Below are 19,390 nucleotides of genomic sequence, written 5' to 3'. Positions count from 1 at the left end.
CCAGCAACCCACTTCCCCTCCCACATCAAAACTCAGCTCACGAGGGACTGGGCTGGGGGCCCTGACAGAGCTGGGGGTTTATAAGCAGCTGCCAAGACATCTGGGCAGTGGATGCCTGTCCCCCACTCAGGCTGAGCAGTGGGCTGCTAAGGGGCAGCTGGACAGACTTCTGAGTGGCCCTAGCTTCACCTCCTCTCAGAGATAGCCAAGATTTAGGAATGTAAGGGCGAACTGAAGGGTGAGTTGTTTAAAAGGGACAATGCCAATGATCTATAAGGCAGCTCAGGAACATGATGGCTATTAAGACTGTAATAGAAACTTAATGCTTCCTAAGCCTCTGTTTCCAGTGGATTAGAATATTACACAACTGTGAAAAAGAACCCCAGGGGCATACAATGAGGTGCCTGGGTGTTATTAACATGCCCGTCTCTTGATTTTAGAAACTGAGTAAAGAGCAAACATCTAAAATGCTTGATGGATTTTTTTAGTAAAACCTTATTTTTTAAGTTTTATGGAACAATTGACTAATAAACTTAAAATATATCTAAAGAATATGACCTAATGGTTTTGGTTGTAGTAGAATCTGGAACAAAAAATAAATCCCCAGAGCCCCATATAAAACCCTCTTTTGTCATACAGCTCAGACATGGAGAAAACAAAACAGGATTCAGGATGCAAATGTGTAAGGAAACAAATAAACAAACAAATGAACGAGAGAATAAGAAACAGAGTTCAGAGTTGTAGAGAGAGAGAGGTGGACCATGACCCAGTTCTTGGTGGGGAGCTAGAGGGGCGGCTTACTGGATTAAAAAATAAATGAACAGAGTAAACTAAAGCAGATCATGGATAGTTCCATGGTCATGAGAATTTTATTTAGTTGATTCTGTGAATCTGAGACCCTGTGAAATATTTTTGGAACTTTTAAAAGGCTCTAAGTCTCCAATAAGAAGTAGTTAGAGGAAGCAGGGGAAAGAGAGATAGAAAGAGGTGCCCAGGGTGGGGGTGGCCAGAGAAGGGGGGCCCGGCTGGGGAAGGGGATCAGCTGGGGTGGCCGTGGGCAGTGGAGGAACTGACAGCGGCCAACAGGAAGCTGTGCAGTACGTAACTGGGTACACTCAGGGCTGTTTTGGCCTTTCTCAAAGCTCTCAGCCTCTTCCCCATTCTGCAAAGGCTCCTGGGTGTGGTGGGCAGGGGGCTGGCAGTGCCCAGTGACGACGAGCTCCAGCCTCCCAGGGACCCTGCCAGGGGGTCCCAGAATGTGGGGCAGGGTGGGAAAAGAAGGGAGCTTAGACTGAGTGCCCAGGTCATCCTTTCCTCATGCCCCAGTTTCCCCAGATGACCCCCATGTCTCTGGTTTTTGGGGTCCTGGGCAGTGGTGCTAATAGTCATCACCGGTCTCAGAAAGAAGTGATGTATTCTTGGAGGCAGGGGCTTCGGTAAGAATAAATCCTTCTGCAGCCCTCCTTATAGGATTTGAGTGTCTCCTCATGAGCTGTGGAAAACAATTTGGCATTTCCTCAAAGGGTTAAACCGAGTTCCCCTATGATCTAGCAATTCTACTCTCAGGTAGATAGATACTCAAAACAATTGAGAGTGGGGACTCTAAAAACTACTTGTACACACATGTTCTTTGCATCGTGATTCCCAATTGCAAAAGGTGGAAACAAACCAGTATCTATCAACAGATGAATGGATGAATAAAATGTGGTCCATCCACACAATGGAATGGTATTCAGTCACAAAACAGGAATGAAGTTCTGATACAGGTGGTCACCAAACATTGTAAATGGCTAAATATTACTGGATTGTTCACTTTGAAATGGTCAAATTTATTTATTTATTTATTTATTTATTTATTTATTTATTTATTTATTATTTTTACAAGCTTTGAATTGAAATGCTCAGAAATTTTTTAATTTTTTATATTTCTTTTTATTTAATTAATTAATTAATTTTTGTTACAGATGTTTCTCCTTTTTCTCCACTGATTTCCACCTCCCCCTCCCTCCCGCCCTGTCCCCAGCTTTGTAGTCCATGTCCATTGTTCATGCACACATGCATATAAGTTCTGAGGTTGGTCTCTCCCCCACCACCCCCTCTTCTGGGGATTGTCAGTCTGTACCCCACTTACACATCTCTGGGACTACCCCATTCCTCAGACTGTTATGTTCATTATATGTCATTGTGAAACTCACCACAATTTTTAGAAATCCTGAGTGGGTGATGGCACTGTTCCCCAGCCCCACCCTCAGCATCTCTGTTGTCACAACCTCTCCTTTGTGGCTTACAGGTTGCCGCAGAGTTTATCTTTCCACTGTCTGAGTTGAAGCAGGCATTACCCTACCCCTTTTAAAGATCTGACAGCCACGTATTCACTCAACAAACTCTGTATGCAAGGCACTGTTCTAGGGGTGCAGGTGTGTTCAAGGGGTGCAGGTGTAAACAAGCCAGAGCAAAACCCCCACTCCATGAGGCTGACATTCCCACATGGGAGATCATGAACATGGCACATAAGAAATTTGTGCAGAATATCAAGAATGGGAGCATTAAGCAGGTTAATGAAGGAGGAGGGGGACTCTGGTAGAGGGTGTTGCTGAACTAAATAGGGTCATTGGTGAAGACCTTCTGAGAAAGTGACATTTGAGGAAAGACCTGAAGGATGTTTGGTGGCAAGAGCTGTGCAGAGATCTGGGGACGAATGTTCGAGGCCGAGGGAAAACAAAGGCACTGCGGCTAGAGAGGGCCTGGTGTGGGAGAGCAACGAGGCCTGTGTGGCTGAGGCTGCGTGAGCAAGGGGAAGAGAAGTGGAAGATAAGGCTAGAGGGATAATGGGGTGACATAGAGTGTAACAAGCAATGAAGTCAGAGGTGAATTCAAAATATTTAACCCCCAGCTAGATTGGACTTGTCAGCCCTGCATAGGTTCTCTCCAGTACCCCGCATTTCTGATGGCCTCTGCTGAATGCTTGGGGGATTGGGACCCTCCACAGCAGCACCCCCTACCCCAGGCACAGCACAGACCTCCTCACACCAGACGGGAGCTAGAAAGAACCATGTGCCATTTTGCAGGTGGGAAAACAAGCTAGAATGGGATGGGATCACTCAGAGTTATACAAATACAAGCAGAGCTGGGGATCCTATGCTCCTTACTATACTGTGGTGGGAATATGATTCTAGGGGACTTCCTGCATCCAATCCCTGTCATCACTCACCTGGACCAGTGCAATAACCACCCCATCCCCTATTTCCACCCTCACTCTCCACAGCAGCCAGAAAGCACCTATGACACCCAAATCAGAGGCCATCCCTACTCTGCTCCAGAACCCTCCAAGCTTACACCCCAATGGGAGCATAAGCCCAAGTCTCACATTATCCTGAATGCTCTGCCCTGTCCGCCCCCGCCCTCATTACCTTCTGCTGTCCTCACATACTCTGTTCCAGCCACAGAGGCCTCCTCACTGTCTTCAACACTTCATGCATGGTCCCACCTCAGGGTCTTTGCATTGAGCTTTCCATCTGCTTGCACTACCCTTTCTCTCCCAATATACACACATTAACCTTCTTTACCTTCTCCAGGAATTTGTTCACATGTCACCTCTTGAGGGATTCAAGATGACTATAGTGCAGCATGAAGCTCCGTCTGCTTGCTCTGGGCACTAAACTGGAATTATGGCTAAATTGCAAAGCATTTCACTTGAAAAACAAGTTGAAGTATAGCTGATCAGAAATATTGTGATTGTGGTTCACGGAGAGGGTACAGGATGAGATGCAGGGAAGATAAGCCAATCTTCACAGCACCTGGGAAACCAGGGGGAGGTGTGTCACACAGCCCATGTCCCCTGGGAATGTGGGATCTTAGCCACTCACAGGGATCCCCAATCCTGAGCAACACAGAAGGAAAGGAGGCCCACATAGCAGAGGGTGGTGGGAGACTCAGGCTGCAGCATCCCAGGCCAAAAGCAATTGATTTATTACAACACCAGCCTGGGAACTCATTCCTGCCCACCCCCACTCACCCCCCATCTTATATGCACAAGGGGCCGGGTGGAAGAACTCGGGGGTGGTGGGGAGTCAGATCAGTATAGGAAGCAGTGAATCTGAGGGACCTTTAATTCTCTAAAGAACTTTTAGATGAGAGCAGGATGGGGGCTGGACCATGTGATCTACGGAAAGATAACTGGTTCCGTCCACATAAAGTGCAAGGGAGGTGACTCATCTCTCACCGGTGGAATGGTTGATCCTGTCCTGCCCTGCTGGGACCCAGTGCAAGAGGGAATGGCTTTGGTCTGGAGATCTGTGCCTGTGCAGCTGAGTCTGGCAGTTCAGGGGACGCAGACATTTGGCTTGGTCAGATCCTGGGCAAAGGCCCGCCCAGTGGGAGCCAGCTGTGCTGAAAGATTGGAGTTAAAGCAGGGCTGATTTTAAATTTTTTAATCCCCTTCTGCTTGGGGAGGCAGTGAAAGAATACCAGCAAGCCAGGTAGAGCTGAGACATTGGAAGGAGAGCAAGTCCCCACCAACCCCTCCTAAAAGCCACAGGCACCACCCCCAATAAAAGTCTGTGTAAATCATCCTGGCCAGGACCCAGATACCTCTGTAGAGCCCAGTTCCATGGGGGAAAAAGTTGGGAGGGGCAGATCAGAACAGGGACATTTCAAGGTGTAAGACCTGAGGCAGACCCAGCCTACTGGACTACTCGAGGCTCTGACCTACACTGGATAAATCTTCCAAATAAAAAAATTTGCAAGGAATGTGTGACCTTAAACAACACACTAGATCAGATGAATTTGACTGATAATTACAGAACATTTCATTCCAAATTGTCAGAATATACCTTTTTTACTCAAGTGCACATGAAACATGCTCAAAGATAGATGACATGTTAGGACACAAAAGAAGTCTTAACAATTTCAAGAAGATTGAAATTATTTCAAGCACATTTTTGGATCACAATGGCATGAAACTAGAAATCAACTACCATAAAATCACTCAAAAATATTTAAACACATGGAGGTCAAATAGCATGTTATTAAACAATGAATGGATCATCAATGGTATCAAGGAAAAAATTAATTACTTCCTGGAAACAATTGAAAATTAACACAAAATAACCCAAAATCTATTGGACACAGTAAAAGCAGTCCTGAGAGAAAGTTCATAGCATTGCAGGCCTACCACAAAAAACAAGTATAACCTCAAATAAAAATCTAATCTTACACTGAAAAGTATAAGAGAATGAATAACAGGAAAAGCCCAAAGTAGTAGGAAGGAAATAGTAAAGGTTAGAGCAAAAAATAAATTACATAGAAACTAAAAACAAACAAAAATACATCAATGAAACCAAGAGCTGGTTCTTCAAAAAGGTAAAAAGATTGATGAACCTTTAGCCAGACTTATCAAGAAACAAAGAGATAGAACCCAAACAAATAAAATCAGAAATGAAAGAGGCAAAGTAACAGCTGACATCACAGAATTACAAAGGATTGTAAGAAAATACAATGAATAACAATATGCCAACAAAAGGGATAACCTGGCTGATAGGGAAAAATTCCTAGAAACCTACTACCTTCCACACATGCATCAGGGAGAAACAGAAAACCTGAATAGATTAATAACAACTAATAACATTGAAGCAGAAATAAATAAACAAACAAATAAATAAATAAATCTCCCTGCAAACAAAAACCTGGACCAGATGGCTTCACAGACAAGTTTTAGAAAACATTCAAAATAGAACTATCACCTGTTCTCCTCAAACTATTCAAAAACATTCAAGAGAAAGGAAGACTTCCAAGTTCCTTATATGAGGCCAGCATTATCCTGATTCCAAAATCAAATATAAATACTACAAGAAAAGAAAATTACTGGTCCATGTCCCTGATGAACACAGATGCTAATACCGCAACAATATTACATATAGAATCCAGCAATACATAAAAATACTGTATAGCATACACCAGGACCTTGTGGGATTTATTCCCTGGATGCATGGCTGGTACAATATTCACAAATCAATAAACGTGATACATTACATAATGAAAATGAAGGATCAAACTCACATGACCATATCAGTAGAAGCAGAAAACAGCATTTGATAAAATTCAGCACCTACTTTTTTTTATTTTTTCTTTTCTTTTCTTTTCTTTTTTGTGGTACGTGCCCCTAGCAGGAACTAAACCCAGGACTCTCTGGTCCGCAGGCCGACGCTCAACCGCTGAGCCAAACTGGCCAGGGCTACTTTTTTTTCTTTTCATTAATTGAATTTTTTTTTACAGATGCCACTCCTTTTTCCCCCTTTGACATCCTCCACCCAGCTCTCGTCTTTCATTTTCACAAGATCTTCATCTCTGGCCTGTTTGAAAATGGTCACCTTTACTTTCATGGTGCATTACGGACTGCATCTGATGCCATACTCAGACAGTCCTAATTACGTTCTATATTCATATCTCAGCAAGAACACTTTCGAGAGAGGTTAAGGAAAACACGAACAGGATCTGCAGCATATGGTGGGTCTAGGTTGGTTCATCCTGTGGTTCATTGACCTTGCCAAGAATGCGGATGCTTCCCAGTTCTTCTGTACTGTCCCTCCCAGCCTCCTCATACTAAGTGTTGTACTTCCATGGTTTCTGATATTTCCTGGGGCAGTCAAACTTAATGATTCCCTTATTCACTCATTGAAGAGGAAACTAGCTCTTCTGGGGAATCTTTTGATCACTACCTTAATTTCCACTGGTTTCTTTGTTGTGTGTAACTTGATACCTGGTAGACCAAACTTTTCCTCATTCTACTTTGTGTGTGTGTGTGTCTATTCTTATATAATTTATCATACAAATGTTGAAAATGGTTTGATCATGTTAAAATAATTTGAATTTTAAAGAATTTGTATTACTGTTCTCACATTTTTGGAGAATTGATATTTTCATCATAGAGGAATTGACTGAATATTTTTAAATTTCCATTTGTTCACTCCTTAAAGCATGAGTTAGTTTTTTTTTAATACAGGGGCAGATAGTAAACATTTCCAGCTGTGCAAGCCTTATGGTCTCTGTTGTGTCAAGACAGTGATCAACAATATGCAAATTAATGAGCATGTGTTCAATTACATTTTATTAGTAAATAAGGAGAAAATTTTTCTACTCCTCTCTTAAATGTCTTATTTTTCATAGGTAATACAATGCAACAGTACAAAATTCTAAAATAATCACAGTAATTCACCTTCACATTTCTTTTTCCTAGATACTCAGTTCCTCTTCATAGAGTCAACAGGCTTTTCTAATTTCCTTTTTTATTCTTCCAGAGATATGCTTGGCACACACACATGTGTATGTTGTATTGTAGGTCACTAGTTCTGCATCATTCTATTTCTTTTCCTGTTTTACACACTTATTTGGAATTGTGTATCCTTCAATACGATCATGAGAAGGGAAGTAGCCTGGGGGGCGGGAGGGCAAGGAAAGGTTTATTTATTCAGAAGGCTTGGGAAGATGAAAGAATTAATTCTCAAATACATCTTTGGGGAAATAACTTTTTTATGAGCTTATTCATACCTTGGCTATATACTCTGCCAAGTGATTAAAACCCAGTAGTTCCCACTGTTAAGATTATTGCAATTGCATAATATGTGGACCATTAAACTGCATAAATATGTAGTAACTATTTTTTATTCCAAAGTAGTATTCTTTTGCCCTTTTCTTTTAAATATTGGTCAATATTCCAAAATGGCAGCGGAGTGAATGGAAGCTACACAGACCGTCTCCCAGAACCAAACTGGAATTACAACTATAACACAGACAAATCGATGGGAAAAAGCAACAGAAAAGCAGCTTGTAAGGACCATATAACCAGGGACACTGACTCGATCATGGTAGGATTGCAAAGGCGCAAGATGGGGGCTGGGAGCCCACAGACAGCAGCGGCCATAGCTGTGAGCAGCGCCCTCGGGTTACACTCACAGGCGGCCCCACAGCGCAGAGCTGGGACAGAGGTTAAAAAAGCCACAGCCACTCACCTTGGGCTCCAGCAGAGGGAGGGCACACTGGACTAGAACTGTGTGGGGACAGTCGGGATTTGGAAGGGGCTCAGAGCTTTACTGAGTTGCTGCCACGTGGGACGGTGGCCATATTGCTCCTTCCCAGGGCTCTGGGGAGAGGCGGCCGCTCCCTCGGAGATCCAACCCCACCCTGTGGGCCGTTGAAATGCTAATTGAGGCTCATTATCAACAGCATCTGCCCCACCCTCAGGAAAACCCCTTATGCTGAGCACCTGAGAGAGTTTTTCAATCAACTGACAACCGAAAACTCTTCAAGTAACCTCGACTGCTAGCCTCTAGGCAAAAAGCTAGAGGATAACAGTACCTTTCCTGGGCAAGCAAGTTTAACCTGGAAAGTAAGACTTGACTGTGGTGTTTAATGTGGGGCCTCCCTCACTCATCTAAACCCAGGAGAGGGAGCCACAAACAGCAGAACAAGAATAACCACAGGGAAAACTTGACTGGCTGCAGAGACCACTTCGATAACCAAAATGGTGAAACAAAGAAACAGAAGCCAAATGAAAGAAAAGAGACCTCCACTGAAGATGAGATCAATGTGGGACAGTTAGGCACGTTAACAGAGCTAAAATTTAGAGCCATGATCTTGCGGAAGCTCAACAGGATGACTAAGGACATAGAGAAACTTAAAACAAACCAATTGGAAATTAACCACCAAGAAGAGATAAAAAATGACATATCAGAATTGAAACACACATTGGAAGGTTTAAAAAGCAGAGTAGAGGAAGCTGAGGACCGGATCAGTGAATTAGAAGACAGGGTAGAAAAAGATCAACCAATCAGAAAACCAAAAAAAAACACAAAAAAACAAAACACAATTAAAAATAAGAAGACAGCTTAAGAGATCTGTGGGACAACTGGAAACGTAATAATATTCACATCATAAGAGTCCCCGAAGAAGAAGAAAATGAGCAAGGGTTAGAGAATATATTTGAAGAAATACTGACAGGAAACTTCCTTAATTAGGTGAAGGAAGAAGGCATTCAAGTTCAAGAAGCACAGAGAGCCCCAAGTAAGAAGAACCCAAACAGGCCCACACCAACACACATAGTAATCAAACTGCCAAAAATTAAAGACAAAGAGAGAACCCTAAAAGCAGCAAGAGATAAGCAACAGGTTACTTACAAAGGAAACCCCATAAGGCTCTCAACTGACTGCTTACAAGAAACACTACAGGCCAGAAAGGAATGGCAAGAAGTAATCAAGGTCATGAAAAACGAGGATCTGAATCCAAAACTACTCTACCCATCAAGGCTATCATTCAAAATCGAAGGTCAAATAAAGAGTTTCCCAGACAAAAAAAAGCTAAAGAAATACATTAGCACCAAACCAGCACTGCAAGAAATGTTAAAAGGACTATTGTAGTTAGTAGAAGAAATGGGAAGAAAAATAGAACCACACTAAACAAAAATGGCAATAAACAACTACATATCAATAATCACCTTAAATGTAAATGGACTGAATGCTCTGATAAAAAGACAGAGTAGCTGATAGGATGAGAAAGCATGACTCATCTATATGTTGTTTACAAGAGACCCACCTCACAACAAAAGACTCACATAGGTTGAAAGTGAAGGGATGGAAAAAAAAATGTTCTAAGCAAATGGGAAGCAAAAAAAAGCTGGGATAGCAACACATATATCTGATAAATGAGATTTCAAAATGAAGGCCATAACTAGAGACAAAGAAGGCCACTACATAATATTGAAAGGATCTATCCAACAGGAAGATATAACCTTGATAAACATATATGCACCCAATAAAGGACCACCAAAATATATTAAAAATATTCTGGAGGACTTCCAAGGAGAAATCGACAGCAATGCAATCATAGCAGAGAACTTCAACACCCAGTTGACATCACTGAATAGATGCTCTATACAAAAAATTAGCAAGGAAACAGAGACTCTAAATGAAGCACTAGACCAAATGGATTTAATAGATATCTACAGAGATTTACACCCCAAAACTACAGAATTCACATTCTTCTCAAGTGCACATGGGACATTATCAAAAATAGAACACATGATAGGACACAAACTAAGTCTCTACAAGTTCAAGAAGACTGAAATCATATCAAGCATCTTCTCAGATCACAATGGCATGAAACTAGAAATCAATTGCAATAAGAACATGCAAAGACATTTGAACACATGGAGGCTAAATAGCATGTTATTAAACAATGAATGGGTTACCGAGGAAATCAAGAAAGAAATTAAAAACGTCCTGGAAACCAATGAAAATGAACACACAACAACACTAAATCTATGGGATGCAGCAAAAGAAGTTCTGACAGGGAAGTTCATAGCACTACAGGCCTACCTCAAAAAAAACAAGAAAAACTTCTAATGGACTGTTTAACCTCACAACTTAAACAATTAGAAAGCAAACAAAAAGAAAACCCCAGAGCAAGTAGAAGGAAGAAAATAGTAAAGATCAAAGCAGAAATAAATAACATAGAGACCAAAAAAACAATTCAAAGGATCAATGAAACGAGCTGGGTCTTTGAAAAGATAAACAAGGTTGATGGACCCTTAGCTACACTCACCAAGAAACAAAGAGAGAGAACCCAAATACACAAAATCAGAAATGAAAGAGGAGAAGTAATAACCGACACCACAGAAATACAAAAGATTGTTAACAGCTACTATGAACAACTAACTATATGGTAACAAATTGGACAATCTAAGGGAAATGGACAAATTTCTAGAAACACATACTCTCCCAAAACAGGACTGGGAAGAGATAGAAAACTTGAATGGACGAATAACAACTAAGAAAATTGAAGAGGTAATCAAGACTCTCCCAGCAAACAAAAGCCTGGCCCAGTTGGCTTCAGGGGGGAGTTTTACCAAACATTCAAAAAGGAACTAACACTCATTCTCCTCAAACTATTTCAAAAAATTCAAGAAGAAGGAAGACTTTCAAACTCATTCTATGAGGCCAGCATAATTCTAATTTCAAAACCAAGAAAAGACACAACAAAGAAAGAAAACTACAGGCCAATATCTCTGATGAACATAGATGCCAAAATCCTGAACAAAATACTAGCAAAACGGATAGAGCAATACATCAAAAGAATTAATCACCATGACCAAGTGGGATTCATTCCAGGGATGCAAAGCTGGTACAATAATCACAAATCAATAAATGTGATACACCACATAAACAAAATGAAGAATAAAAACCACGTGATCATATCAATAGACGCTGAAAAGGCATTAGACAAAATCCAGCATTTATTTCTGATAAAAATGCTCAACAATGTGGAAATAGAGGGATCATATCTCAACATAATAAATGTGATATATGAAAGACCTATAGCCAACATCATACTCAATGGGCAGAAACAAAAACATTTCCATTAAGAACAAAAACAAGACAGGGATGTCCACTTTCGCCACTCTTATTTAACATAGTAATGGAAGTCTTAGCCACAGCAATCGGACAGAAAGAAAAAATATAAGGGATCCAAATTGGAAAGGAGGAAGTGAAACTGTCATTATTCACAGACCACATGATACTATACGTAGAAAACCCCAAACACTCCATCAAAAATTTACTAGACTTAATAAATGAATTTGGCAAAGTAGCAGGATACAAAATTAATGTCAAGAAATCGATGGCATTCTTATACACCAATGATGAAGTCACAAAAAGAAAAATTAAATAGAAATCCCATTTACCATCGTGGCCAAAAAATTAAGATACCTAGGAATAAACTTAACTAAAGAAGTAAAGAACCTATTTGCTGAAAACTACAAGACATTGCAAAAAAAAAAAAAATAAATAGAGGAAGATATAAAAAAGTGGAGGCACATACCTTGTTCATGGATTGGAAGAATTAACGTCATTAAAATGTCCATACTACCCAAAGCAATATAAAGATTCAATGCAATCCTCATCAAATGTCAATGACATTTTTCACAGAACTAGAACAAATACTTCAAAAGTTCATATGGAACCAAAAAAGTCTCTGAATAGCCACAGCAATTTTGAAAAAGAAGGACAAAGTAGGTGGGATTACAATACCAGATATCTGGTTATACTACAAAGTGACTGTAATCAAAACAGCCTGGTACTGGCACAAGAACAGGCATATAGACCAGTGGAACAGAAGAGAGAACCCAGAAATGGACTCAAGGCAATATGCTCAATTAATATTTGACAAAGGTGGCAAGAGCATACAGTGGAGTAAGGACAGCCTCTTTAATAAATGGTGTTGGGAAAATTGGACAGCTACATGCAAAATAATGAAACTAGACCATCAACTTACACCATACACAAAAATAAACTCAAAATGAATAAAAGACTTAAATGTGACCAGTGAATCCATAAAAATTCTAGAAGAAAATGTAGGCATCAAAATTTTGGACATCATACGCAGCAGAATTTTCACTGATATATCACTTAAGGCAACAAAAACAAAGGGAAAAAATGAACACATGGGACTACATCAAACTAAAAATCATCTGCACAGCAAAAGAAACAATTATCAAAATGGAAAGGCAGTCCACTTTATGGGAGAACATCATTGCCAATGATATATCAGATAAGGGGTTGATTTCCAATATATAGAGAGTGCTCATACAACTCAACAAAAGGAAGACAAAGAACCCAATCAAAAAATGGGCAGAGGAGTTGAATAGACACCTCTCCAAACAGGACATACAAATGGCCAAGAGACATATGAAGAAATGCTCAACATCACTAATCCTCAGAGAGATGCAAATTAAAACAACAATGAGGTATCTCCTCACACCTGTCAGAATGGCCGCCATCAACAAATCATCAAACAACAAGTGTTGGCGAGGGTGTGGAGAAAAGGGGACTCTAGTACACTGCTGGTGGGAATGCAGACTGGTGCAGCCACTGTGGAAAACAATATGGTGTTATCTCAAAAAATTAAAAATTGAACTTCAATTTGACATAGTGATCCCACTTCTCGGAAAATGCTGTAAGAAGCCTGAAACACCAATCAGAAAGAATATATGTACTACCATGTTCATAGCTGCACTATTTACAAGAGCTAAGATCTGGAAACAGCCCAAGTGTCCATCAGTAGATGAATGGATAAAAAAAGCAGTGCTATATATATACAATGGAGTACTATGCAGCTGTAAGAAAGAAAGATCTCTTATCCTTTGAGACGACATGGAGAGACCTGGAAAGCATTATCTTAAGTGAAATAAGCCAAGCACGAAAAGGCAAATACCACATGATCTCACTTATATACAGAATATAATGAACATAACAGTCTGAGGATTACGGTAGACCCAGAAACATGGAAGTAGGGCACAGACTGACATCCCTCAGAAGAGGGGGTTGGGGGGTGGAACGAGATAAACCACAGAACTTATATGCATGTATGCATAACCAATGGACATGGACAACAAAGCCGGGGACAGGGTGGGGGGAGGGGGGAAGATGGGGAGGAGGATGCCAATGGGGTAAAAAAGGAGAAACATCTGTAACAAAAAAATAAAAAATTATAATAAATAAAATAAAATAAATATTAGCCAAATTATCTAGGTGAATAAATAAATCTAGTATTAACCACAACATGATATAGATAATTTAGATTTAAACAAAGGGATAATATGATTCCTAATGTTTACAGTAACGTATCTTATACAGATACAATGTATTTTTAAAGGAATGAAAAATGGATTGAGGCTATTTTTTTCTTGCATTTTAAATTGACCAAGGGGACATTCTGTTCAAAATGTACTGAAGTTACAGTTTCTGGGTTTTTTTCATTATTTCTCTTATAATGCTTGAAATGTCTATTTAAAAAGGCAGTGTAAAATGTTACACGTTTATAAAAAGTGTTCTTTTTGTTTGACTGACAATTCATTCTTCATTCTTTATAATAACATTTCCACTAGACATCTTGTGAGTTAAGTAAAAAAAGCAAAAAGAATTGTGTTGTATTTATGGATGAATTCAAAACATGATTTTTTTATATTTTAGAAAATAAAAAATCATTTAATTCTTCATTTTATATTTCAAAATAACACATTTTGTTTTGATATATAACTCCTTGAATGATATCTTAGGTAACAGCTCTTTTAGAGATTTTAGGCTGTGCTTATAGTAGAATGTTGTCTTTATTAATGATACACACTTGATATCCTGCACAGTGTTCAGGATCTGATACATCAAGTAACCAAACATTTCCAGAACAGTTTATATGCACTTGCTCTGTATTTATTATCTGGGTATGAGAAATATAGGTCTCAAGCTTTCGTGGCACCCACAGGTTACCTTGACGATGACATATGCTACATTGCATGGCAGACTTCAGCATGTTCCACTAGGAGATCACAGAATGAGATTGTCTCGCCAAATCCTGGATGGTAAAATAAGGCGTACATTGCAGTGAGTGCCACTGTGGAGTCTAATAAAATGAGCACAGACAGACCGGAGTTTACACATCGTGGACAGGCAATGGTGATTATAAAATGGATCTACTGAAAGGATGAGTGAAGGCATGAACCAGGAACAGTAGTGCACTAGGACCCTGTCGCCAATCCCCTTGGTTTCTTTTTACTGAAAAATATTATGAAGTAGCATCATCATAGTGTAGTTGTGTATCTTCTACCTGTCTGATGGGAAATGACTCTCTGTGAGCAAAACAATCAATTAAAGCAGTAAATGGGTTTTCCTTCCTGTAGAATTTTCCTGAATCCTGAAAAGCAACTCTGGCTACACACAGATTGAGGTGTCTGCAAAGGGGAAAAGTCATTGGTAATAATTTTCCATATTATTAGCAGCTTTGAGAGTATATCTATTATTTCTTGCCTCCTAAAACAGAACTTTGACTTTAATGAAGGTTATCACTGTCTTATGATCAACTCCCGCTGTGTTGATATTACCTAGATATCATATTACGGGTTACTATGATGATCTTTCCTCTTTTAAGGTGTTTGACAAATATTATCAAGGTACCAGATCACTTGTTTTGTACTTGTGTTCACAGTACATAAAAACAGAATAAGGAGTCTGACTAAATTAAAGATTAAAGATTAAACTTCAGGGATATGGACAGATACATTTGGTGTATATATACATATATGAACTTTTAACTTCATTCATTTTACTCATTTGACCACTGCAAGGATATACCCACAGTTAAAAAGAATAGCTTGTGGTACATATACACAATGGAGTACTATGCACCTGTAAGAAAGAAAGATCTCTTATCCTTTGAGACGACATGGAGGGACCTGGAAAGTATTATTCTAAGCAAAACAAGCCAAGCAGAGAAAGACAAGTATCATATGATCTCACTTGTTTGTGTAATATAATGAACATAACAGTGAGGAATGGGGTGGTCCCAGAGACATGGAAGTGGGGTACAGACTGACAATCCCCAGAAGAGGGGGTGGTGGGGGAGAGATAAACCACAGAACTTATATGCATGTATGCATGAACAATGGACATAGACAACAAAGCTGGGGACAAGGTGGGGAGGGAGGGTGAGGGGGGAATCAGTAGGGGGAAAAGGAGAACGATCTATAACAAATATTAATTAATTAAAAATAAATAAAACATATGTTAATAAGAAAAAAGAATAGCTTATACAGCCTGCTGTCTATAGGCATTTGTTCAGAAGGTGTGTAGGTGAGATTACAGGGAATGAGTGGAGATGTGAATTTAATGCTCAGTGAAAGGGGTACACATTCGATCTCATATAGGATCTGTTCAGATTTCTCTGTGAAATCTGTCTCCAGTACTGAAATGACTACATACCTCGGTGAATCCAATAGGCCATTCTACCATTTTGTCATTTTTGACCAAGCCTTGATCATGTGGACTCAGACAAACTCCCCTACTTGAACTAGCAGCCCAACTCCACTCCTTGTCAAAACAATGAGAGCGTAATTGAATGCAATCACAAGAATTCCAGAATGTTGCCCAGAAGGTGGCTGACGCATGGGCTGTGGTGCAACCCTGACAAAGTCCACTTGAGGCTTATTGGAAGCTAATTTTTATACTTAAAAAATGGCTCAACACGGGGTTGTTCATTCTTTTGGCCTTTAGATGTGTTTTAGTGGGAGTGTGGTTGTCTTATGATGAGGTATGGAACAATCTATGACAGTGTAAAAATTCACAATTCCTGGATCTTAAGAATGTTTGGATTCAGTCAGTTACCCCTCAAATCTCAGGGGCTCATGGAACGCTGTGGTGGAGAACAAACCTTTATTGTTCAAGCATTTACTGTTTGTCTTCAATTACTTTGAACAGAAGCATTCTAAATACTCCAGAATTACAGCTTAGAAAGAAGAATCACCTTTTATTCTGAGTCAACTCTACATAAACTTGAAATTACATATCAACTATTCGTAGTAGTATAAATAGAAAGTAAGTGGTAAATTAAATGTTTACATTAATTTTACATGTACATATTTGCCTTTCTCTACAAACTTATTTTTATGGATATTTTGTTTCATTTAATCAACAAATTTGATTATGTATTCTCCCTCTATCATGAAGACAAGTGTTTATAAATATATTCTATATATGGGCTGTGGAGTAGAGGAGCCTGGGTTAAAATCCAGACAAACCCATTTACAGTCCAGGGGTGGCGGGCAGTCCTGAATTTATGTGCACATTTTTCTCACTATTAAAAACAGACTGCAGCCTCTGCTCCCATGATTCTTGCAGGATTTGTAAGAATAAGTATGTATAAAGACAATTAATTTTCCAGACTTACTTTTAGATATCATGTAGATCCAATTTCTGTGTTCAGAAAAAGGGTTTCATAGGGGTTTTGGGTACAGTACACACAGAAGTACAGATAAAGTAATTGGAGTCAGATATGGTTATCATGTCAATATTTTCTAGCATCACATACATCTCAAGGAAAAGTATAGCTGTGACTATCTATGATCTCCCAAGGTTTCATCATGAGTTGTGCATGGATATTTTACATCATTTCATCATACATTAGAAAATACTTTTCTGGTACAATTTCTATTTCATAGTTTGAAACTTAAGTACCCAATGACAGAAGTTTCCAAGTAGACATAATACTTACAGATAAGTCTATAAGCAGTGTGAAATAAACCTCCATCCACTTTGCCCAATTTTATGGATCTTGAGACCAAAACATGTTCCTGATGTATCTCAGTATAATACCTCTGGTGCCATCTAGTGGTCAATGCATGTTCTGTTTCTGGAGGACATTTACCTGCCCAGGAAGAAACATGGGTTGGTCTGCATGTCCAGTAGCATCCATTCCATTTTCAGCAAAAATATTTCATACAGGGCTCAGAGTACAGTATAGCCAGCGTTATAGATGCATACTTGGATTCGGACAAGGTATTGGTATAAACTCTAGGGAAGAATTTGGTAGACAGTCTCTGAGTTTTCCATGTGGAGACCTAGTAAGTGAGTAATCAAACATGTAAAGCCATAATTTACTGCAGAAGAATCTTCTAGGTCATTTAGTAGAGTTAACTCTCCTGAGAAAGTTTTTAAAGGCAGGCATTTCCCTCTTATTTTAAACGCTTTGTTTAATATTTGAAATGTGTGGGGTATGTTACAGATGATTCTTTTTTTTTTTAATCCTCACCCGAGGATATTTTTACATTTATCTTTAGACAGAGTGGGAGGGAGAGAGAGAGAGAGAGAGAGAGAGAGAGAGAGAGAGAGAGAGAGAAACATGATGTGAGAGTGACACATCGATCATCGATTGGGGACTATCTTCAACCGAGGTAGGAGTTCTTGGCCAGAATTGAACTTGGTACCCTTTGGTCTGCAGACCAACGCTCTAACCATTCATCCAACCTGGCCAGGGCTGGATGAATCTCATTTAAATTAAATATATTGGGGATTTTCTTCTTCTGGTATGAAAAGAAGAGGCTTCCATTGAAAGAGTGTTGCTTGTGGTGCATCTCATACATACCAATATCCCATGTTTCTGCCATAATCCACACCTTCCCTGAAGCTAAATAGAATCCAGGCTACCTGCATCACTACCCATTAACAAACCAGCCTTCCCATTTTCACTTTAAGTAGCTAATGACAGCTGAGTCTCATAATTAGCTAGAGGCCTTGGGGTTGTGTTTCTTGTGACAGCTCATAGTGAGAGGTGCAGTCACTCCGATGTGAACCCATAAAGGGGAGGGTCAGCAAGGACACCAGGGTCCTGTCTGAACCTGTCTTGAATTTCAGCTGTGGCAGGATTCCTTGTTTAGCTCACATGAAAGGTTCTCAGGATTGAGAGGGAGAGACACAGAGAGCAGAGTTGGCTCATGCCTCCATCAACTGATGTTCTTTCCTCGAGGACCCGGGAATGAACATGGGGTGGGCTCTGTCCTCACCCACCACCTTCCCCTTATGAGACATGTAACACCAGCAAGCTTTCTAAGCATGCACAGATCAACAAAGCCATACAAAGACTCCTCCAGAATTCCCATGCTGAGTCATTGGGCTTCGCTTCTTTTTATAAAACTTGAGAAATATCCTGGGAGCCCATTTGTGTGTGTGTGTGTGTGTGTGTGTGTGTGTGTGTGTGTGTGTGTTTATAAATTGATATAGAAACAGAGAAAAAGGGGACAGGGAGAAAAAGGAGAGAGAGAGAGAGAGAGAGAGAGAGATTTGTTATTCCACTATTTATGTATTCATTGGTTGATTCATGTGTGTGACCTGACTGAGGCTCAAACCCACAACCTTGGCACATCAGGTCTGGGCTCTAATAATCTGAGCTACCTGGCTAGGGGCCACCATTATGTTTTAATTTATAAATATACAATTAGATTTTAGAGGTGACACTTCCCCCGCCTCCCAAGAGCATGGCCTATCTTCACTGTTTTTCCTTATACATTTTTAAAAAATTTTTGTTAATTTATTTTTGTTACAGATGTTTCTCCTTTTTTTCCCATTGACACCCTCCTCCCCATCCCCCCACCCCATACCGGGCTTTGTTGTTTGTGTCCATCAGTTAAGCGTACATATATATAGGTTCGTTGGTTTATCTCTTCCTACCCCCACCACCTCCTCTTGTAAGGATTGTCAGTCAGTACCTTACTTCCACGTCTCGGAGTCTACTCTATTCCTCAGATTATTGTGTTCATTATATTCAACAAATAAGTGAGATCATGTGATATTTGTCTTTCTCTGGTTGGCTTGTTTCACTGAGGATAATACTTTCCAGGTCCTTCCATGCTGTCTCAAAGAATAAGAGATCTTTCTTTCTTAAAGCCACATAGTATTCGATTTTATATATGTACCACAGTTTTTTTATCCGTCCGTCTACTGATGAACACTTGGGCTGTTCCCAGGTCTCAGCTATTGTAAATAGTGCTGCTATGAACATGGGGGTACATATATTCTTT

Source organism: Molossus molossus, unplaced genomic scaffold, assembly GCF_014108415.1.
Source record: "Molossus molossus isolate mMolMol1 unplaced genomic scaffold, mMolMol1.p scaffold_m16_p_4, whole genome shotgun sequence".
NCBI lineage: Eukaryota > Metazoa > Chordata > Mammalia > Chiroptera > Molossidae > Molossus > Molossus molossus.
The sequence above is the reverse complement of the archived record's forward strand: the minus strand, read 5'-3'. Positions refer to the sequence as shown.